The following is a 24025-nucleotide window of genomic DNA, read 5'->3' as shown; positions in this document are numbered from 1 at the left end:
CAATCCTCTCTCCTCTGCCAACAGACTAAGAACTGGAGGCATTTCTCAGGCGAGACACTGAAACTCAGTGAGTGCTGTAATAGGGGAAGGGGAGTGAGTTTTGAAATGGGAAGAGACAGAGAGTCTTCTACTGACCTTTGAAGGGGCCTGACCTGAGTCATAGAACTAGAAAGGACCTCGTGATCATCTGATCCAACCTCTTAATTTTACACTTACAGAACTGGAGCTCAGAGAAAGAAAGTGATGTGGCCAAGGTCACAAAGTTGTGTTAGTGAACTGGGCAGACGGACGGGCTTCAGAAAGAAGCCACATAGGCCCCTAGTGTTAGCCTAGATAAGGTCTGCAAATACTTGGTGCCACTTAACCACTGCAAACACAGCTGGCCCTCCATGTTGGCAGATACTGCATCTGAGGATTCAACCAACCATAGATTGAAAATATATTTTTTTAATTTTTCAGAAAGTTCCGAAAGGCAAAACTTGAATTTGCCTTGCTTTGGCAACTATTTCCATAGCATTTACATTGTATTTACAACTATTTTCATAGTATTTATATTGTATTAGGTATTATAAGTAATCTAGAGGTGATTTAAAGTATATGGGAGGATGAGCATAGGTTATATGCAAATACTACGCCATTTTATATAAGAAACTTGAGCATCCACGGATTTTGCTATTCATGGGGGTCCTGAAACCAGTTCCTCATGGATACAGAGGGACGATTGTATATAGTGCCTTATACCCGTTCCTGTGCCTATGGTGGACATTACTAACTGGTCACTGCACCCCAACTTCAGTGCTGACTCAACCTCAAAATCCGTCTTAAACTGAGCACTCCAGGCAGCATTGACGCGGAAATGAAAGCAATTTGTAATTTCAGGCCTAGAATAACAGCTGTGTGTCACAAAAGGGTAGAAATAGTTCTAATCGGCTAGATGTCATTATCTAGGGCTCTTTGGTTGCAAGCAACAAAAGGAAGAGTTGCCCTCAGAAGGGGAAGAAACCAGGACGTCTCTGTAGACCTAAACAGTATAAGTTTGTGACCCTTCCTCACAAGAGCACTGCCACTCATGAGACTCAGCTCCAGTGACTGGCACCCAAGCTTTGTTGCTTTGAGTATATCCCATTATCAAACTCCCCAGAGAGTGAAGTTGATTGGACCAACTTGGAACAAATTTTTAAACCCTGGAACAATAAGTGATGGAGGGAAGACAGGGTCATATAGCACAGGGCAGACTTGACTATTAGGCCTGTGAATTGGGGCATGCCCAGAGATGCTTTCAGCTGCAATTAATCGAAAACACATCAGAAGTGACTTAAGCTAGGAGGAAAATTCATTGTTTTACCAATATCATGTCTAGGAATATGGAGTTCTGGGATTGGTTAATTCACCATCAAGGACCCAACATATTTCCATCTGTTAGCAAAAAAAAAAAAGTGAGGAAATAGCTATTGGCTAGACAATCAGCAGTGACTATCACAAGCATGTTGCTGTGAGCCAAATCACCACCCCAAGAGGTGTCTACCCTAGGTATGCTTCAGGAAAACCAAAAGGGACCGAGAGAAACAGGATGGGGTGAAGGTAGGCTTTTCAGAGGCCAGAGCCATAGAGGTCTCTAAGAGGAGTTACAGAAACCCCTGCAAGGCCCCCTGAAGTGCAAGAAAGGCCTCTTGAGGGCTAGATAAGTAAGTGCTTTCTTCATACATGGGACCAGGAACCAGGGTAGTTCTCTCAGGGGCCAGCAGAGCTACTCAGGACAAGTATAAAGTTTCCTAGGACCAGGAGATAATCTGGAAATGTTCCCACCTCACCCCCTGTCCAAAGCTAAATTAACAAAGCAGGTTCTGGAAAGGACGGAGAATCCCATCAGCCCTAATGATGGCACCAACCCAAACTTTCCAGGCAATGAGTCTGAGTAGCGTGGTTGAGACAGGATTGAGGCCAAGACTAGGAATAGGGATTGAGTGCCCTATAAACTGTGCCAGCCAAGCCCATCAGTGGAAAGATCTGAGTTCCATTAGGAAAAGGAATGTCTTCTATAAACTCATTTATTTCTAGGGTTCTGGAATTTTTAAAAATTTGTGTGCTCCCCTCAATTTCTTTTTTTTTTTCTAGAAAGTTTTGCATATTGATTTTACTTTGCATCTTGTAATTACCTCTGATATCAGTGATTCTTAATATCATGGAACCTCTCCCACAATAAGTGTACACCACAAACATTTTGTACATAATTTCACCAAGTTCACAGCCCTCCTGAGAGCCTATTCATGGACTTCATTTTCAAAAGTGGTAATGATTTCCAGAGATTGACTCATTTTCTCAGGTAAATCCTAGAAATGCCCCCTTCTCACTATCTTCCACTTATTTTGTGAGCAAATCAATGTTACCAGTTAAAAACTACCTAAAATACCAACGAGCACTAACATATCTGGCTTGAAAATACTTCATTAAACATTTTTGGATGTTGCTTCCTATCTTTTAAGTATAAAAAAGGCATTTCAGGGCTTCCCTGGTGGCGCAGTGGTTGAGAGTCTGCCTGCCGATGCAGGGGGCACGGGTTCGTGCCCCGGTCTGGGAAGATCCCACATGCCACGGAGCGGCTGGGCCCGTGAGCCATGGCCGCCGGGCCCGCGTGTCCGGAGCCCGCCCTCCGCAACGGGAGAGGCCACAACAGTGAGAGGCCCGCGCACCGCAAAAAAAAAAAAAAGAAAAGGCATTTCAATAAAAACAAACATATAATGAAGTCATCTCCCTTTGTGTGAAGCAATATGAATGAACTGTGAATTAAAATTTAACAGCAACGTAGTTCACTGCCAAAACTTTAATTGTCTCAAGAGCACAACAAATTCTGAACACACTAAGATCATGTTGCTACTTCAATATTCTTGGGAATGGTGAGTGATTAGTTGGTCTATGGTTTAGGATCAGTTCCCATGCTTGTTTCTTGAGCTTCTTCTACCTCTGAGAGCTTTTCATCATTTTCCAGTGTTTGCTGAAGTTCGTGGATGGTAGTAAAAAGAACGTGAAACTGTTTTCTTCTCAATTCTAGCTTATCTTCAACACTTTGTTTAACACGTGAAAGATGCTCTAATTCTTTTCCCAGAGCCTCTATTTCCTTTAATGTCTCATGCCTGTCTGGATGACGCTGGATCGCTTTTGCCAATGCATCATATTCTTGGCGATTTTTTCGTGTTTGTTTTGCTTGAAGAATTTGCTTTTTGCACTCAGCAATTTTTTCATGTGCTCCAGCAATGTTACCTTCTATATCTTTGTAAATTTTTTCGTAATTTTCCACTTCTCTGAGATTCATATTATATACCAGCAAAGTTTTGCCCATTGAAAGTTCACATTGGGACAGTGTGCTCAGCATTTGTTGGTACTGGCTGTATCCCTCTTCCTGGGATCCAGAGTAGCACCATTTAATGAAACTTTTCACGAGCTGATTAATTCTCTCATCATCTCCAGCACCCTCTCCGTCAATTAGGAGACGCTTCCGTATGACTTCGTCGTCAGTCATGGTGTGAGCAGCGGCGGCGACGGCGCAAGCTGAGGCGGCGGTTGGCGGTGGTGGAGGTTAAACTCCCACAATGCAGCTGGGTAAACAGCTATGGCGGAGGAGGAGGCGGCGCACGCGGCCGCCCGCTCCGTCGCCTGAGCCGCGTCGCGCCGCCGCCGCCGCCGCCGCCGCCGCCGCCGCGGCGGCCGCCGCGGGACCTGCGCTCCGCGCGCTCCCCGAACTCCTCCCCTCAATTTCTGAAAAAGATTTCTTTTGCAAACTCCCATCTGATCTCAGATCAGTTCAAGTGAAAAGGCATTTGGCCACAGACAGGTCAAGGCAGCTAGGAAGATGATCAAGCTCCCAAACAGGAGGAATGCAGGTGGCTGTGATCGGCCGCTTGGGGTCTTGGGATGAGAAGATGAAACCGAGGTAGATCAAGAGGTACCATTCCTATGAGATTAAGGTCCTTTCCGGACATTCCCCTCATGGAAAGGGGATGTACATGACTGTGGTCTGTAGATAGAACACTATTTGAGGGCTTTGGGCCTGAATGAATGATAGAGCTGATGGGGATTACAGGTTGGGGCCCTTTTTGAGGAAAGACTATCCCCTAGGGAGTTTCAGTTCTTTACTCTTTTTCACCTTTGCCTCTACCTTGAAGATAAATGTGAATGTGCATGTTCCCAAATCTCAAAGAGCCCCAGTTTTCTCATTTTTAAGTTAAGAGATACCAAGCAGGGAATGCTGCAAGGATTAAATGAGATAATGTGCCAAGTGTTTAACATTCTTGGCCCAGAGCAGGTGGTCAAAGAGTCGATAAAATCAATAAAACATACTTTCTTTTTTCCTTATTTCAGTGTGTATGTATGTATGTGTGTGTGTGTGTATCTTTCTGCCAGACACTGGATACTCTGCTAGGGGCTGGGTATTCAGAGATGAAATTATACAGTCCCCCTGCCCTCGAATATCTTGAAGTCTAAAAAAGAAGAGAGTTAAGGAAACATCATTTACAATGAAGTCTCTAGTAAGGGTATATATGCGTAAGTTCAGTGGTAATATGGAGAAAGTGAAGCCAGAGTCTACTTGAGGAATTCAGGGAGGGCTTTACAGAGGAGGTAGCATTTAATCTGGGCTCTGAAGGATGAGTAGGAATTTGTTCAGTGGACAAGCATGGGGAGAGTCTTCAAGACAGAGGAAACAGTACTGCAAACCACAGAGGTATGGGAGAGCATACCTAATTCAGTACTGCTGGAGCTTTACCTGTTACCATATCAGGCAAAAAAGGTAAATTTAATCCTATAGTCTGAATAATTTTGAGCAGGAAAGTGGCTTATCACATTAGCAGTGATATTTTAGGATGGAGGGATACTGAAATTAGAGGTTAGAGGAAAGATTACTATTTTGGGTAAGATGGGACCTCAACTGGAGCACTGGCAAATGGAGATGAAGAGGAGGAGGTGGATTGGACAGTTATTGAGAAAACAGAACCTTTAAAACTTGGTGATGAGTTGGTTGTGGAGAATGAGGGAGAAGAGGCATCTAGTATATGTCTGGTGTCTGGGTAGCTGTGTAGATGATGGTAACACGCACTGGGATAGGCAACACGAGAGGAAGAGGGAACACAGTGTGGGGCAGGGAGGAGATGATGAGTTCCATTTTGAAATGTTAAGTTGAAGAGCCTATGGGATGTTCAAGTGGAGATGTTCACAGTCAGCACAGGATTGAAATCTGAGCTAGAAATGGAAATGTAGAAAATATCAGCAACCGTGAAAAGGAGAAGAGGAAAAGCAACATTAAAAGGTAGACAGAGGCCCTTTGGAAGACAGTCTGGTAGTTCTTCAAAAGGTTAAACATGGAGTTACCATTTGACCCAGCAATTCTTCTCCTAGGTGTATACTCAAGAGAAATGAAAACATATGTCCACACAACAACTTGTACACAAGTGTTCCTAGCAGCACTATTCACAACAGTCAAAAGTTGGAAACAACTGAAATGTCCATCAATGGATGGATGGATAAACCAATTGCGGCCTATGCATACAATGCAATATTGTTCAGTTAGAGAAAGAATGAAGTAGTGACACAAACTTTGACAATTATGCTAAGGGAAAGAAGCCAGACACAAAAAGCCGCATATTGTTTTTCACATAATTCCATTTATATGAAATGTCTGGAATAGGCAAATCCAGAGAGACAAAGTAGATTAGGTGTTTCCTAGGGCTGGTGAGGATTGAGAAATCGGGGGTGGTGGCTAAGGGGTATGGAGTTTCTTTTGAGGATAATGAAAGTGTTCTGAAATAGACAGTGGGGAAAGTTACACAACTTGGTGTTTACATTAAAAACCACTGAATGGCATACTTTATTTTTTTTTAACATCTTTATTCCTTTACAATGGTGTGTTGGTTTCTGCTTTATAACAAAGTGAATCAGTTATACATATACATATGTTCCCATATCTCTTCCCTCTTGCGTCTCCCTCCCTCCCACCCTCCCTATCCCACCCCTCCAGGCGGTCACAAAGCACCGAGCCGATATCCCTGTGCCATGCGGCTGCTTCCCACTAGCTATCTACCTTACGTTTGTTAGTGTATATATGTCCATGCCTCTCTCTCGCCCTGTCACAGCTCACCCTTCCCCCTCCCCATATCCTCAAGTGCGTTCTCCAGTAGGTCTGTGTCTTTATTCCTGTCTTACCCCTAGGTTCTTCATGACATTTTTTTTCCCTTAAATTCCATATATATGTGTTAGCATACGGTATTTGTCTTTTTCTTTCTAACTTACTTCACTCTGTACGACAGACTCTAGGTCTATCCACCTCATTACAAATAGCTCAATTTCGTTTCTTTTTATGGCTGAGTAATATTCCATTGTATGTATGTGCCACATCTTCTTTATCCATTCATCCGATGATGGGCGCTTAGGTTGCTTCCATCTCCTGGCTACTGTAAATAGAGCTGCAATGAACATTTTGGTACATGACTCTTTTTGAATTATGGTTTTCTCAGGGTATATGCCCAGTAGTGGGATTGCTGGGTCGTGTGGTAGTTCTATTTGTAGTTTTTTAAGGGACCTCCATACTGTTCTCCATAGTGGCTGAACCAATTCACATTCCCACCAGCAGTGCAAGAGTGTTCCCTTTTCTCCACACCCTCTCCAGCATTTATTGTTTCTAGATTTTTTGATGATGGCCATTCTGACTGGTTAAAAACCACTGAATGGCATACTTTAAATGGGTGAGCTATATGGTGTGTGAATTATATCTCAATAAGACTGTTACTAAATTTATTTTAATATGGGCAGAGAAAGAAAGACTGTCAGAGAGAATGGTAAAGGAAAACCCCAGAGGTAGGATAACCCAGAGCAAGCACTGAGGCAGATACACAGAAAATAAGAGCAGGTCAAGAGAGTTTTTCACAACAAGGGTCAAATGCCATGGACGAGCCATGTATGATCACGACTGCCTTTCTTCTTTGCTCCCCTATTTTTCCTCTTGTCTGGGTAAGGAGACATCTCCACTGTGATCCTTAGAAGGCAGGAGGGTCTGGGCTCTCTCACACTCAGGCCCTACGACCTGTACTTATGCAAAAGTCTGGCAGTGTATGAACAAAACAGAAGCTTGTTTATACAAAGGCAGGGACCACATAAGAGGAAAGGATAAGGTTATTACCAATGAGAAATCTTAAGATAATTATCCAGTCTCTTCCAGGTGACCAGTTTTATCCTGGAAGGAATATGAATTTTGTCAGTAGCTGGTGCAAAGCTAAATGCCAGTGGGGCATGATATGATGAAGTAGAATGGTCCTTGAATACCCTTCACTTTGGCCAAGTCATCATCAAAGTGCACTAAGTCATTTCCTATGCAAGACCCTACATAAAGTATTTTAACCAACTGGATCTTTTGCCTTCAATTCTTCCTTGAATGGAGTTTATAATCAAAATCCATGAAGGCCAAGTGTACACTGGACCATGAGTTCTACCCGTGAAAAGATCACTAGTCATTCATTTCTCTACATCCAGCATCCCACAGGGGACTTGATACAATATAGGTGTTCAGTAAGGATTCCTTAACTGACCAATTGACTGACTGAATAAATGAATGAAGCAAGTGGACATACATTAACAAAAGAGCAACATGTGTAAAGGTTGGAAAATAGGAGAAATTAAATTCCTACAGTAGAGGGGCATGGAAGTGAGGGAAGATACTGAAAGTTCCAGGTTTAGTTGAGGGGAGCCTAGTTTGCCTTGCCGGTTCAGGCCAGGCAGGGAAAGTTCCTGAGTGGAGCTGACCTAATCTGAGGCAGTAGGGAGTGATGACCCAGGGGAAAGCAGAAAGGCATGCCCAGCCCACAGGCACGCCAATCCAAACACTGCATCCAACACACACAACAAAACTGCAGGCCCAATTTGGCCTAAGGGCCATACTTGGTAGCCTTTGGGAAGGCTTCTTAAGAGGAGGTGGCGGTCAGAGATGTTTGGATGAAGAGAGAAAACTTGTGTGTTTTGAGGAGTCCACATTCCAGGGTCGAGTTGGGACAGATTGCTCAAAGGATGGGAACTTTGAATTAGGGACACCAAGAGGCAAGGAAGAGAAAAGAGATTGGAGAAATGAGGTTAGCTGGAGCTTCCAGGAAGGAGACAAAGTCCCAGTAAGAGAACAATGGAGAAGCCACCCCAGGAGAAAGAGACAGAATTTGGACTGGACTCATAGCACTTTTAGCATAATATCACAAAATATTTGCTGAGGTGCTTGTCTTACCACCAGACCGAGCACAGGGCCCTCGTCTGATGGTTCTGAGCATGTGCCCTGATGCCTGACAATGTCTGCAGACTGAATGAAAGGTTGGAATATTATGTGGCCATTAAAATGACAATTATAAAGACACTGTAGCAACACAGCAAATGATTACGATATAATGCTAAGTGACACAAGCAGATGAAATTGCATCTATGCCGTGATTATAAGTATGTAAAAATGATGTATGCATACGGCCAAGCCCTGGAAAGGGGAGCATAAAAATGAAAACAGGTGACTCATGGGGTGGCAGGATGATCAATGAATTATTTTTTCTTTTCTTTTGATTTGTGTTGATGTCATTTATGCCTTTACAAAGGAAAAAATAAAGTTGATAGGTGGCAAACTTGACCATGACCTTGAAAATTGAACAGAAAGACCTGGTGCCAGAGATGGGAATCCCTACAGAATGATGTTGCCAAGGTGAAAGAAGGCTAAGGCTGGAGCTGAGGCTGCAGGCATAGAAAGGAAGGGGTGAGTTAGGGAGATGTATGCAGTTATTGTCTGCAAATATGTGACCTGGGCAGGTTGTAACTGTGCTGGAAGCAAGCGAGAAGGGAATTTGAAATAAGAAGACCAAAGTTCTGCTGCTTACTGTGTGATCTTTTGGGCAAGTTTATGAACCTCTGAGCCTCAGTTTGGTAATCTGTAAAATGGAGCTAAAGATCGTTAATTCACAGGGTTGTTTTGAGGATTAAGTGGAAGAGAATGTATATGAAAGCCCTTTGTAAATGACAAAGCCTATACAACTATAAACAGCTATTACCATTCTCATCATCATTATAGTTATTATGTCTCCCAACTTGGCTTGAAATTCCATACATAAGAGATTTATTTCAGTAACAAGCACATACTTCCGTAATAATCTAAAGGAGGAGCTATCAGTCATTCAAGAGTCAATAGAGCCTAGTTCGTGGTTGTCAACTCTGGCTGCTATTAGAATCACATGGGGAGATTGTATTAATTGATGCCCAGGCCACACGCCTAAGCCATTAAGGCGGAATCTCTGGAGATGGAAGCCAGGCAGGGGTATTTTTTAAAGCTCGCAACCTGGGACTTCCGTGGCGGTCCAGTGGTTAAGGCTCTGCCCTTCTTAATGGTTAGGGGATGCGGGTTCGATCCCTTGATCAGGGAACTAAGATCCCGCATGCTGTGCGGTGCGGCCAAAAGAAAAACAAGGCTCCCAAACTGCAGCTGGGATTAAGAGCTATCGGCAAGTAGGCCCTGAATCCGGGCAGCCCTGACTTCAAATTCCAGGTTAAATTTTGTCTCCTCCTCTCATAGACATAGAGAACAGACATGTGGTTGCCAAGGGGGAGGGGGCTTGGGGGAGGGGGCTTGGGGGGAAGCCTGGAGTGGGAGTTTGGGTTTAGCAGATGCAGACTAGCATATATAGAATGGATGAATAACAAGGTCCTACTGTGTAGCACAGGGAACTATCTTCAACATCCTGTGATAAACCATCATGAAAAGAATATGAAAAGAATGTATATATACGTGTAACTGAATCTCTGCTGTACAGCAGAAATTACATTGTAAATCAGCTATACTTCAATAAAAAAAATTATCTCCTCCACTTACTAAGTGTGTGATCTCATTACATACTCAAAACCTCACTTCCCTTATTTTGAAATACAAACAATGGTACCTACATCATAGGGTAGTGGTGAGGATTAAAGGAGTTAATACATGTGAACAACTTTAGCACAATGCCTGGCCCACAGTAAGTGCTGTGTGGTGTTCACTAGTCTTGTTTGTTATTTGTAGGCTCTCCTCCAACCTCATCGTGAGGGACCTGTCTTGACCTTAGCAGAGGGAAGAGAAGGTACGGCATGGAGTCTGCTTTATCACCAGTTTTGCTCTGACTTTCTAACTCCAAGCCCCCAGTGGCTGGTCTCTTTGCTCAGATGTTCTAATACCTGGAACTTGGATCCCCGACACACGACTTTTACAGCTGGCCCTCTTTAATGAAAATTGGCTTCCCCCAGAGATCTCAAATGCCCATTTCTCTCTTCAACCTCCAGGCCTACCATGTGCTATGGACTAGTCTTGGCTGTTGCTTGAATAATAAGCCTGTCAATTAGTCCATATTCCACCTGCCCACTTTCACCTAAGCCTTGCCCAGTCGGGTCCCACCCAACCCAAATCTTGCTTCTGAAGCATTTCTGAAAAGAAAACCCACCAGATTTGTATACTCTCTGTCTTTCTGGAACAAAGGACAGACATAGCACCCCAGATTTCTTACCTAGTGGGCAGGTGAGAAGGTAGTAGAAAGAGGCCGGACATCTCTCTTGAGTGTGTACAGTCTACGTCGGTGACGGGCATCTGTAATAACTAAAACTGCCTGAATATTTTTTGTACTCTGTATAAATTTCCTGTGGCTGCTGTAACAAATTACCACAAACTTGGTGGCTTAAAACAACACACATTTGGGGGACTTCCCTGGTGGTCCAGTGGTTAAGACTCCATGCTCCCAATGCAGGGGACCCAGGTTCAATCCCTGGTCAGGGAACTAGATCCTGCATGCCGCAACTAACACCCAGCACAGCCAAATAAATAAATACTTCTTTAAAAAAACACATTTTTTTACAGTTCTGTAGGTCAGAAGTCCAAAATCAGTCTCCCTGGGCTGAACTCAAGGTGTCAGTAGGGCCACGCTCCCTCTGGAGGCTCTAGGGGGTGAATCCAGTCCTTTCCTCTTCCAACTTCTGGTGGTTGCCAGCATTCCTTGGATTGTAGCTGCATCACTCCAATCTCTGCTTCCTTGGTCATATTGCCTCGTCAATGTTATCTCTGACTCCCTCTTATGAGGACACATGTGATTGCATTTAGGGCCCACTCAGACAATCCAGGATAATCTCCCCACCTCAAGATCCTTATATTAACCACAGCTGCAATATCCTTTTCTGCCATATAAGCTAGCATTCACAGGTTCAGGGGATTCCAACGTGGATAACTTTTGGGGACCATTATTCAGCCTTCCACACACTCCAAGGTGTTTTCTCCTTTAATTCCCCTCAAGCCCTCTGCCTGGTTCCCTCCTGCCTGAGAAATGAAGCCATTCAAGCTTCACGGATTTTGTTTGTGTCTTTTCTGTGTGTGTTTATGGTCTGTTTGCTGTCTGTTATTCGTTTGAATGGCGATTGCAGGACCCTGAGCACCCAGTGGCATGGGAATTTTAGCATTCTTATGAGAGATTCCCCTCCTTTGGCTGTATGGATCTGGGCCTCGCTGGAGCAGGCCCTAAAGGGGCTTAATATTTTGTTTCTCTGGAGAGATTGGATAATTGCTGGCCTGGAGCTTTCTGCCCCTGCCTGAGTCCCATACCCTATCTTTCTGATTCAGTTCCTTCCTGTTAGTACCTACTCCTTAGACATAGCCCAGTAGCCCACTCTGTGCCATGGCTTCTGTGTTGGAGATATTATATCAATAATAGCAGGGGAGAGAGAAAAATCTGATTCCAATGCAGCATTCCGAGTGTGATACTAGGAATCCTAAGGTGTTAAGACCCCACCGAGAAGGGCCCCTGACACAGATGTGAGTTGTGTGCAGGTGGTCAGGAACCCCTGAACTGCCTCTAATAGAATGGCTATCTCAGTTGCCCTAAATCTCCCTGCCCCAAGATGCTCTAGGGCGTAGTACAGGTACGGCAGTTCGTGCACTTGGAGTCCTGGCTTTCTCATTAGATTGCTACATGGCTTTGCCAGGTTACTCTAATCTTCCGAGCCTCAGTTTCTTCTTGTGCTAAAATTGAGAAGGAAGTTACATTAATAATAGAACTCATATTAATAATAGTTATATTAATAACTCATATCATAATGGTAATAACTCATATCATCATAACTCATATCATAATAGCTATATTAACGGGTTGTTGTGAGGATTTGGAGAACAGGATATGTGAAGGGCTTTATAAAATATAAAGCACCATAACCTGTTCTGGTGGTTATTCTTAGCTCACCAATCACTCAGTCTTTTCCTTCCTTGCCTGCTCTCCAGCTTCCTGCAGGCTATTTCATGCTAATCTTCTGTTTTAGCTAATTCAGTCCTGCTTCTTTCATTGCTTCCTGACCCATTCCTTGCTCTACACACACAAGGGAACCATTTGTTTCTCACCTGTTGTTCTGCTTCCAGTCAATCTCTTGCCAGTCATACATTAACAATTAGAAATAAGCCCATTTACAGAGAAGCACTACTTCAAAGGGGGTTTGTTTATCAGCCTTCCAAATTTCTGCCCAGTCTAGAGGAGATTTCTCTACCGGATTCCAGCCACTCATGTGGTCAGCCAATACTTACTGAGCATCTACTATGGACCAGGTACTGTGTTAAGCACTAGGCTTACAAGTGAGAATAAGACAGTCCTAGTCTCTGGCCTCAAGGGAGCTCACAGGCTGGTGGAGGGGTCAGGCAAGCAGACGAGTGATTCAAGTTTAGTGTGAAGGTGCCATTAGAAGAAAGCACAAAGTTTTGGAGGAGCAGATGAAGGGGCAGCAGACTCAGTGGGTAGGTGTCCTCAAGAGAGGCCTCCCAGTATGGGACTAGTGGATGCAAACTATTATATATAGAACGGATAAACAACAAGGTCCTATTGTACAGCACAAGGAACTATATTCAATATCCTGTGATAAACCATAATGGAAAAGAATATATATATATATATATGTATAACTGAATCACTTTGCTGTACACCAGAAACTAACACAACATTGTAAATCAACTACACTTCAATAAAAAAAAGGAGAGGCCTTCCAGAGGGGATGATACTCCAGAAGGGGTGATATCTAAGCTGAGGCCTAAACGATAAGTAGAAATTCGGTGAGGTGGAGAAGGAATTTTCCAAGCAGAGGGAATGGCATCCATTCTGGACGAATTGAAAGGACTTCAGTGTCACAGGAGCGTGGAGTGTAATGAGGGGGCTGGCAGGTGGTGAGCATGGAGGAGGAGGCAAGAGACAGAGGCAGCAGCCTGATCACATTGGTCCATATTCAAAGCCATGTTTTGACTTTACTTCCAGGGAAATAGGAAGCTATTGAAGAGTTTTCAAGAGTGGCACATCATATCTACATTTACAAAATCCTTCTCACAGTTTTATAAGGAACAGATTGGAAGAAAGCAAGAATTGGATGCAAGGGGACCTGTTGGGAGTCCCATGCAGGGATCCAGATGAGAGCATGTGGTGATCCAGATAGGGTGATGGCAGTGGGAATGGAGCAAGTTAGAGCAATGCCGGAGAGTTGCGGATGGTAGGATCATCGGGATTTGCTTTGTGATTGATCAGATGTGGGCACCAAAGAGGAGAAAGGAGTCAGAGTTCCCAGATTTCTAGTCACCTGCGTGGACAGCAATGCCATGCGCTGGGATAGGGCACAGGTGCAGGGTGGAAGAAAATAGTTCTTTGAGTTTGGGACATGTTGATTTTAAAGTTTCTGTAAAACATCCAAACGGATTTGTGGATATGCAGAACGGAGGATCAGGCAAGAGAGAGGTGTGGCGTCAACTGACCAGGGCTGCTCCCTGGAGCCATGGGAGTGAATAGGATGGCCCACGGAGAGAGCCTAGAGGGGAATGAGGAGAGGAGCTGAGGACAAAACCCCTAGGAACCCCAGTCATTAAGGAATAAGGTGAGGAATGGGAGCCCAGACTCTACCTCGTGGTAAATACATAATAACCATTGCCAAAGGGAATCAAAATAGACTGAGAAGAATTGGCTAGAGATAACTAACCTTCTTTGGGATGGAGAAAAAGAGACACAAGGCTTCAGAAAGGAGGTGAAGCTTGAACTAAATCATGAAGGATAACTAGGAATTCACCAGAAAGACAGGGGAGGAAAATTTCATTTCAAGAAGAGTAAAGAGCATGTTCAAAATTTCAAAAACAGAAAAAGTCATGGCCTTTGCACATGGAATCCTCCATATTCCACTTAGGTCTTTTTCCCTTATGATCCAGCTGTGCATCCTTAATAAATCTTAATATCCTTAATAAATTCCTGTAATAAATCTTAGCCATGAGTATGAAAAAGCAAAAGTGATGATATGCTCAGGAAAGATTTTCTGATTTACTATATAAGTGTCTTACTTTCCTTTTAGATCTGTATTCATGGCTCACTTCATAACCGAGGGAGCCTAGATTCAGGTGCTAAATACATTTCATGCTGCACTCCCACTGAATGGTAGGGACTACTTAGAGTGCTGTGTTAAGAAGGAGTCAGGGTGCAAATGGGCTCAGTGGTGGAATGCTATGATTGATTACCAATGTCTGCCATGGATGACGGAAGGAGGAGTTATAGTACATGTGCCTTATGTCTATCATGCTGACCTAGACTTTTCCTCCCTTCTTTCACTTCTCCCTCACCGTCTGAAGCCTTGGGGGGTGAGGATAGGATCTCATGAATCATGAATTGGCAACTAATTGTGAATTGGCAACTCTCCACTCCTAAAGGACATGGTCTTCATGAGAGAATGAATATTTGCTGAGAACTTATTCACTGATCAGTCACCGACTGAGTATGTACTGTATGCCAGGAACTAAAACTAGCCCCTGGGAATTCCACATAGACTACGTGATTGTTCACTCAGCCACAGACTTCACTGTGTTGAACCAATGGAGTAAATCCCAAATTCGGGGCTCCATGCTGAAAGAAAGCATGGCTCTTTCATTCTCAGAGCACAGGCAATGTCCAGATTTAACTCTAAGGCACTAGCATGCAGTAAGGGTCTGTTTATTGGGATCTGGTTCTATTTTTTTTTTTACCTTCGCTTATGCTGTGTTTACTGGCCCACTGAACACAGAAAAGAGAGCTGCTTGCCCTTACAAAAACTTGAAAATCATACAAGCATATTCAGCACAATCCAGCATACTCTTTCTCACACAGCAACTGCTCAAAGCCTGTTTTGTGTCTGCCTCTTACTTACACTGCACCCTTCCTCTTTTTATTCTCACACACACACAAAAAAACCCCCGCAAACCTCTGTATTGGTTCTAATGCTCACTGCAGGACTGTTCTGGGTATTGTGTGGTGGAGGGGAGTGAGTGATAAAGAGAGCTCACCTGAACCCTTAGAGAAGGCTCTAGGGCAAGTTCTGGAGACTCAAGGATGCAATCATTCCTCTCCAGCTAACTGGCTAAGAAACAAGGCCAAACACCAGAATTGAAAGTGTGAACCCTTTCAAGGCCTGGGAAATTTGAAGCAGCAGAGTGAGGTTTTTAGCAGCTGATAGCTGGAAATGGGGAGGCAGAGGTGAGAGAGCTCGGGGGCTGAGATATCTAGAGGGCCTCATGACTAAGCAACAGGCAGGGTGCGAGGTCGGGGGAAAGGAAAACCAGGTGAAGCTGCTGGCCCAGTCACATCAGCTCATCAGCGCATCTCGGTTCCCTGGATGTAAAGAGTCATTATTGATCGGAGCGTGTTGTACATGAGGAAGGTGTGAGGGCAGGGGAAAAGTTATTAGAATTACCGGCCTAAGCAGTAAATCTATCTAAAGAGAGAGCATTTGGGGTCTCTGTAAAAAATTTTTTCATTTTTTTTAATTGAAGTACAGTTGATTTGCAATGTGTTAGTTTCAGGTGTACAGCAAAGTGATTCATATATATATATATATATATTCTTTTTCAGGTTCCTTTCCATTATACTTTATTACAAGATATTCAATATAGTTCTCTGTGCTATACAGTATGTCCTTATTGTTTATCTATTTTATATATAGTAGTGTGTATCTGTTAATCCCAAGCTCCTAATTTATCCCTCCCACTTCCTCTTTCATAACCATAAGTTTGTTTTCAAAGTCTGTGAGTCTGTCTCTGTTTTGGAAAGAACTTCATTTGTATCATTTTTTTTAGATTCCACATATAAGTGATATCACATGATATTTGTCTTTCTCTGTCTGACTTACTTCACTTAGTATGATAATTTCCAGATCCATCCATGTTGCTGCAAATGGCATAATTTCATTTCTGTAAAGAAAACTTTTCACTGCTTTTACTGGGATTGTGAAATTCAAAACCTGTGGTGTAGAAACCTGACTCTGCTGTTACTATTTTCTATAATTATTTTCTGTTTTCTCTTAGGATTTAGTAAAATCCCTTTAGAGAATGGAAGCTACACTAAGAAAAACTAGAAAATGGGACTTTTTTCCATTGTGGGCCTGATTTTTTTTTTTTTTGCAGTGTGCGGGCCTCTCACTGTTGTGGCCTCTCCCGTTGGGGAGTACAGGCTCCAGACGCGCAAGCTCAGCTGCCATGGCTCACGGGCCCAGCTGCTCTGCAGCATGTGGGATCTTCCCGGACCAGGGCACGAACCCGTGTCCCCTGCATCTGCAGGCGGACTCTCAACCACTGCGCCACCAGGGAAGCCCTGTGGGCCTGATTTTTAAAGGCAGAGTGGAAACCCCCCAGAGGATTGGGCACCATGCATTCATTTATTCATTCATTCATCAAATAGTTAAGTATTTGCATGTGCTAGGCACTGTGCTAGGTGTGAGGACTCAAAGAGGACTAAGACACATCAAGGAACTTAGATTCTAGTAGATGAGACATTCCTATAGAAAAGTAAGTGCATTGCATTATTTTAAATGGTTCAGAGATATAAATATGATCAGGGTAGAGAATGGTATAATAGTTACAGGAAGTAAGGCTAGTTGCTGTAACATATGAACTCCCAAATATAAGGGACTTAACACACAAAAATGTATTTCTTGCTCATGTTCAAGTTTACTGTGGTTCAGCTTGTGAAGGGAGGCTCTACTCCACAAAGTCATTTAGAAATCCAGGTCTGTTCAATCCTCCACTAAAGACCACTAAGCACCACCTAGCTGGCATATAGGGAGAGAGAGGCAGAGTGGAGAAAAGAAAATAACCTTCTCATAACCATTTTGTGGCAGAAGTGACACAGCATGTGGTCATGTGGCCCCATCTAGATGCAGGAGGGCTGAGAGATCAGTCCAGTGTTATGCTGAGGAGGAGATTTGAAAACAGGGTCTGGTGAACATGTAGCTGGACAGCCCCAGACGGAATGGTCAAATCAATCTGAAAGGGGATGGAGAGCCCTCATAGAGGACATGACCCCTGCGTGGAATATCTAAAGAGAAGTAGGTGTTGAGAGTATTAAAGTGAAATAATGCCATGGAAAAAACGAAACCCCAGAGGATGAAGTTGGGGTTGCTGTTACAACCATATCTTCCCATCATTTAACTTTCTCCCACTCCCTACCCACCTTCTTCTTTCCTACTCATCCTTGAAGTCTCAGTTTAAATATTACTTCCTCCAGGAAAGTCTTACCTGATCAATAGACTGGGAGAAGTTCTCCTGCGATGTGGTCCCAATGTATCCACTGTTTTTGTTGTAAGTATTCAAATGTCTATTTTTTTTCTTATACTGTAAGCACCATAAGGGCAGGGACCATATCTGGTTTTACTCATCATTGTATCTCTAGTGATCAGCACTGTGCCTGTCAACATAGCAGGCCTTTGATAAGTATTTGTTGAATGAATGAATCTACCTTCCCAAAGCATCCTCTTACAGCACTTTTGTCAGTCATTCATGCAGTTGATCAGTCAACTGATATTTCATCCTCATTAAGTGCTAGAGGTTCCTTTGTACACTGGAATTAGTGATGAATAAAACACTGTCCTTTTGGTTTGATCATAGTTACCTGTATTCCCATTCCACTGAGAGAAGCGTAGGGTGGCAAACTCATCCTGGTTTGCCCAGGGCTTTCCTGGTTTTAGCACTGAGAATATCATATCCTGAGAGCCCCCCACCAAGGGCTGTGCAATCTGGGACTGTTGGTCACTCTAGAGTAGAGTCTGTTTCTTACCTCTATCCCAGATATCCGGCATTATACCGAGCACATGCTAATTTCTCAATGAGCATTTGGTGGGTGGGTTGGTGGATGGATGTGACTGTGGCCTTGGATGAGTGAGTGGATGGCTGGGTGGGTGAATGGATATGTTTGCCTTGGGAACTTTTCATAATTCGGAGGAAAAGAAAAGTGACACCTGGAGATCTCAAAACACTCAGGGAAGTTCTACTGCAGAGGGCTGGGAAGTGGAGGAACGTCTTCCAGGAGTTGAAGGTAGTAACACTCTCCTTTGGTCACTTCTCTGAATGAGACATATCTTCAGTTTTCTATAGACCCAGAGGTAAGGAGTGATTGGCCACTGAAAGAAAGTCCCGGCTAGGATGACAGGTGTCAGGGTGACCTGACACAAAAAACTCCTCATTCTTCTTGTCCAGTCTCTGGGATTAATATCCCCTGGCTACATTCTCAGGGGAGATCAAGGTATAAATTAATATTTCAAGACCTTAGTTTGAGAAAAAAATGCAACAAGGCTATTGCATGGAGGAGAGATGTGGAGGGGTGAGAAGATAGCCAGAACCTTATAATAATTGCAGCTAATTATATTTTTAATGACAATGGATAAAATATAGCTAATAAAACTACATTTACTTTTTTCCAGCTCAGATTCCTGGTGGAGAGGGGTCAAAATTTTCAAATAATTATTTTAAGGACATTATAGTAGCTGTGTATTCTTAGGAATACATTCTCTACTGTCTTCTAGAACATTCCTCAGCCCCAGCTCCACCCTTATTCCTCAAAAATGAGACACTTTGGGGAAGTCTTTTTGGATTCCTCCAAGCACTTGGAGTATTTTGTTCATACCCTTTATGGCAGGTCTCCTAGAACAGAACTGTGAGTTATAAACGCCTGTTCTTCCCATTAGGTAGCCACTGCCCTGAGTACAGCTACAGATTCAAGTATCTACCCTGCTACTTATTAGCTGTGTGACTTCCAGCCAGTGACTTTTTTTTTTATTTAAATGACAGAAATTTCTTTTCTCACAGTTCTGGAGGCTATTAGTCCAAAATCAAGGTGTCCACAAGCTTAGTTTCTTCTGGGACCTCTCTCCTTGGCTTCTAGATGACTTATGTCACACTGTGTCCTTCCTCTGTGCACAAGTGCCCCCTTTTGTGAGTTTAGATTTCTCCTTGTGTGTCTAAATTTCCTCTTCCTATAAGGACAAGTGAGATTAGATTAGGGCCCACCCTACCGGCTTTATCTTAACTTCATCATCCTTCTGCAAGCCCTATCTCCAAGTACAGTCACATTCTGAGGTACTGCGGGATAAGGCTTCAACATATGACCATGTCAGCCCATAATACTTGACAAAGTAAATACAATTACAAGCCAGTCTCACTTATAAACACAGATACAAATATTGGCAAACTCAATCCAACAATCAATAAAATTATAAAACCTTAAGACTAAGTTTGGTTTTTCCCCAGAATATATGGCACTTTTAATATTAAAAAAGTCATTCAATTCAATTTGCCAGATTAACAGTTGAAAGGAGAAAATGCAATCATCTCACTAGATACAGAAAATATTTTGTCACCCTCCATTCAAGATATGTCCAGCTCTAGTTACTTAACTTCTCTGAGCTTTAGTGCTTCCTTTTATAAAAGGATAATTTTATTTATCTCAAGGGTTGTTGCGAGGATTAAATGAGATAACATAAAAAATCTAGCACACTGCCTGGCGCAAGTGGGCATTTGACAAATGTTAGTTGTCTCCCTCTTCCCCTTCTTTGAGGAAGGAACTGTGTCTTATTTATGTGTTTTTGGATCTCTGGCACAGAGCTTGGCACACAGAGGGCCTCAAATGTTTGCCAAGCTGAACTATCAAAGAAACATGGTCATGTTGGAGGATGACATTAGGCGAAGTCTCAGTGACTTGGTATAAAATGTTGGAAACAGGAAGAGGAGGCTGGCACAAAACCATTTGCAGAATTAAACACAAGCCATGTCCAATTCATCTATTTCTGTCTTTACTGATTCAGTATTAATCACATTGTCTTTCAACTTGCTATCCTGCCTATTTTTAAAATTTATTTTATTGAAATATAGTTGATTAACAATGTTGTGTTAATTTCAGCTGTACAGCAAAGTGATTTAGTTATACATATATATACACACTCTTTTTCATATTCTTTTCCATTATAGTTTATCACAGGCTATTGAATATAGTTCCCTGTATTATACAATAGGACCTTGTTGTTTATCCATCCTATATACAATAATTTGCATCTGCTAATCCCAAACTCTCAATCTATCTAACTACATTTTTTTATTCAATTGTTTGTTCCCATTGTACCACTGGCATACTTGTACCTTAAAATTATCAAGTTATAATAACACCATACACAAAAATAAACTCAAAATGGATTAAAGACCTAAATGTAAGGCCAGACACTATAAAACTCTTAGAGGAAAACATAGGCAGAACACTCTATGACATAAATCACAGCAAGATCCTTTTTGACCCACCTCCTAGAGAAGTGGAAATAAAAACAAAAATAAACAAATGGGACCTAATGAAACTTCAAAGCTTTTGCACAGCAAAGGAAACCATAAACAAGATGAAAAGACAGCCCTCAGAATGGCAGAAAATATTTGCAAATGAAGCAACTGCCAAAGGATTAATCTCCAAAATATACAAGCAGCTCATGCAGCTCAATAACAAAAAAACAAACAACCCAATCCAAAAATGGGCAGAAGACCTAAATAGACATTTCTCCAAAGAAGATATACAGACGGCCAACAAACACATGAAAGAATGCTCAACATCATTAATCATTAGAGAAATGCAAATCAAAACTACAATGAGATATCATCTCACACCGGTCAGAATGGCCATCATCAAAAAATCTAGAAACAATAAATGCTGGAGAGGGTGTGGAGAAAAGGGAACCCTCTTGCACTGTTGGTGGGAATGTAAACTGATACAGCCACTATGGAGAACAGTATGGAGGTTCCTTAAAAAACTAAAAGTAGAACTACCATATGACCCAGCAATCCACTACTGGGCATATACCCTGAGAAAACCATAATTCAAAAAGAGTCATGTACGACAATGTTCATTGCAGGTCTATTTACAATAGCCAGGACATGGAAGCAACCTAAGTGTCCACTGACAGATGAATGGATAAAGAAGATGTGGCACATATATACAATGGAATATTACTCAGCCATAAAAGGAAACAAAATTGAGTTATTTGTAGTGAGGTGGATGGGCCTAGAGTCAGTCATACAGAGTGAAGTAAGTCAGAAAGAGAAAAACAAATACCGTATGCTAACACACATATATGGAATCTAAAAAACAAAAAAATGGTTCTGAAGAACCTAGTGGCAGGACAGGAAAAAAGACGCAGACGTAGAGAATGGACTTGAGAACACGGGGAGGGGGAAGGGTAAGCTGGGACGAAGTGAGAGAGTGGCATGGACTTATATATACTACCAAATGTAAAATCGATAGCTAGTGGGAAGCAGCCACATAGCACAGGGAGATCAGGTCGGTGCTTTGTGACCACCTAGAGGAGTGGGAGGGAGGGAGACGCAAGAGGGAGGAGATATGGGGATATATGTGTATGTATAGCTGAATCACTTCGTTATAAAGCAGAAACTAACACACCATTGTTAAGCAATTATACTCCAATAAACATGTTTAAAAAATAAATTAAAAAATAAAATTAGGTATTTATACTTTGTCTCCCCAGCTGAATTTTAATTTACTTGAGTACAGAGAAAGTACTTTATTCATCTTTGTATCACCTATACATAGAGTAATTCTTGCCATATAAATGCCCATTTGACATTTGTTTGGTTTTTTTTAAACTGTGGAGCTGTTTTCACTTATTTTGACATATCTATGTTTGGTGAGAAACTTCTCCCTAATATGAATCTTGTCTCTTCAACTGAATTGAAATTTCTTTCAGGGGGGGAAGCCATATTTCTCCTCTGAGCCCTAACATAGAATTGGAACCATAGTGGGTGCTAATTGCATATTTAATTGACCAATACATATTCTCCTACAATAGAGAAATGTCATTCCACATCATAAAAAACATTTCTGATGAAGTAAAAATATACAAGTTTCTGGTATGGTCCATTCATGTCATACCATGTCAGATAAAATTTGAATCCAGTACGACCAAAGAACAAATACAGTTTACTTTCTTCTGAAAAAAGAATGATGTTACTGTTTTTATACAAATAAAAAAGCAGATCACCCCAAATTCCACCATCCAAAAATAATCAGTGTTAATATTTAGTGAACATCATTTCAGACATCTATGCACATACGCAGAAAAGAGATGGACGGATGGTTAGATAAAAAAGATTTTATGAAAATAGGATCATAGTGTTCAGGGCAGTTTTATTAAAAAGTATTCAATCTAATTTTACTTGAATTTAACAGAAGACTAAAGTGAAACCAAAGGAATTGCTAAACTTTGGATAAATATTATTTCACGTCAAGAGATATTGACTCCACACTATGGAAGATAAGATTATCACCGTTATACTTTCTCTCATCTCCTCTCCCCCAACCTCCAGATTTTTATTAGTTATAACATTACTCTGTCAGCGTTGTTAACAGCTATATGCTGCTTTGCCACCAGCATCGCCCCAGTTATTTAGGGAATATATATGTAGTATAAATATATATTTTTTGGCTGCGCCCAGTTATTTAGGGAATGTATATGTAGCATAATTTTCTTTTTGGCCATGCCGCACGGCTTGTAGTATCTTAGTTCCCCACCAGCGATTTAACCTGGGCCCATGGCAGTGAAAGTGCAGTCCTAACCACTGGACTGCCAGGGAATTCCCCTACCTGTACTCTTTTATCATGGCTTATCTATTCCCAGATTTTTTAATTTGATTTTTCTCTTGGTTGGCTGGCTTTCATAGAGGGTTCTATGAATGCTGTACTCACTGAGTTCTGCCTATTGCCTTTTTATTTGAAAAAGTAGTTGGCTGGGTATGATGTCTTTCAGTCTCACTTAAACTTTATCACAACACTTTATAGACCTGCTTCATTCATTGTCTTTTGGTATTGAATATTGCTGTGAAGTCTGAGCCAGGCTGATTTTTCCTTCATATAAATATGCTACTTTTTTCTGTCTATACACCTGAAGAATAGGGTTTTTTTTTTATCCTTGATGTTCAAAAGCTTACTTACGATAAGTCTCGATATCACTCACACTTATAAATATTTTCTGGAGCACAGTATGTCCTTTCTGTCTACAGATTTGGTTCTTCTTTCATTTCAGGGAAAGTTTTCTCTATTATATTCCTAAGTACCTTTTCTGCGCAATTTGTTGAATTCTCCATAGACTTTAGGAACCCTAACTAACCTAGTTAGATTGTCATCATTTTCCATGACTATTATCCTGTCTACGATTGAATTAATACCTTTATACTTTAGCTTTGATTCACTATGATTATCACAATACTTCCTTTCAAGTCAGTGATTCTATTTTCAGTCATGGCTATTTTGAGACACACTGTTTCCAATTAATTTATTAGTTCTGAAATAGTTATTATTCTGGTTCTTACTATGTTTCTTTAATTCTGCCATATCCTCTTTTTATTGTTTATTATCTTGTCTTTTATTTCTTATTTATTTATTTATTTATTTTTGAGGTATGCGGGCCTCTCACTGCTGTGGCCTCTCCTGTTGCGGAGCACAGGCTCCGGATGTGCAGGCTCAGCAGCCATGGCTCACGGGCCCAGCCGCTCCGTGGCATGTGGGATCTTCCCGGACCGGGACACGAACCCGTGTGCCCTGCATTGGCAGGCAGACTCTCTACCACTGTGCCACCAGGGAAGCCCTGAGTTCTTATTTATTGAATTCATGTTTTGGGGGGTTCTAACATGTGAACTACTCAGAATTTTCCTGTT

At 42.0% G+C, this 24025-nt stretch overlaps 1 non-coding gene and 1 pseudogene across 1 annotated transcript; one reads left to right on the top strand and one right to left on the bottom strand.

The window, feature by feature from the left end:
* Nucleotides 1–2551: 2551 nt before the first annotated feature.
* LOC111167815 (THO complex subunit 7 homolog pseudogene) lies at nt 2552–3517 on the bottom strand (annotated as a pseudogene).
* A 7212-nt stretch (nt 3518–10729) lies between these two features.
* TRNAW-CCA (transfer RNA tryptophan (anticodon CCA)) lies at nt 10730–10802 on the top strand. The gene has a single exon. It is a non-coding gene; the product is annotated as a tRNA-Trp (tRNA).
* Nucleotides 10803–24025: the final 13223 nt, after the last annotated feature.

This window comes from Delphinapterus leucas, chromosome X (genome assembly GCF_059928025.1).
Source record: "Delphinapterus leucas isolate spDelLeu-1000000601 "Yukka" chromosome X, BTC_Dleu_Yukka2, whole genome shotgun sequence".
NCBI lineage: Eukaryota > Metazoa > Chordata > Mammalia > Artiodactyla > Monodontidae > Delphinapterus > Delphinapterus leucas.
This window is presented reverse-complemented; position numbering and strand designations above follow the sequence as displayed.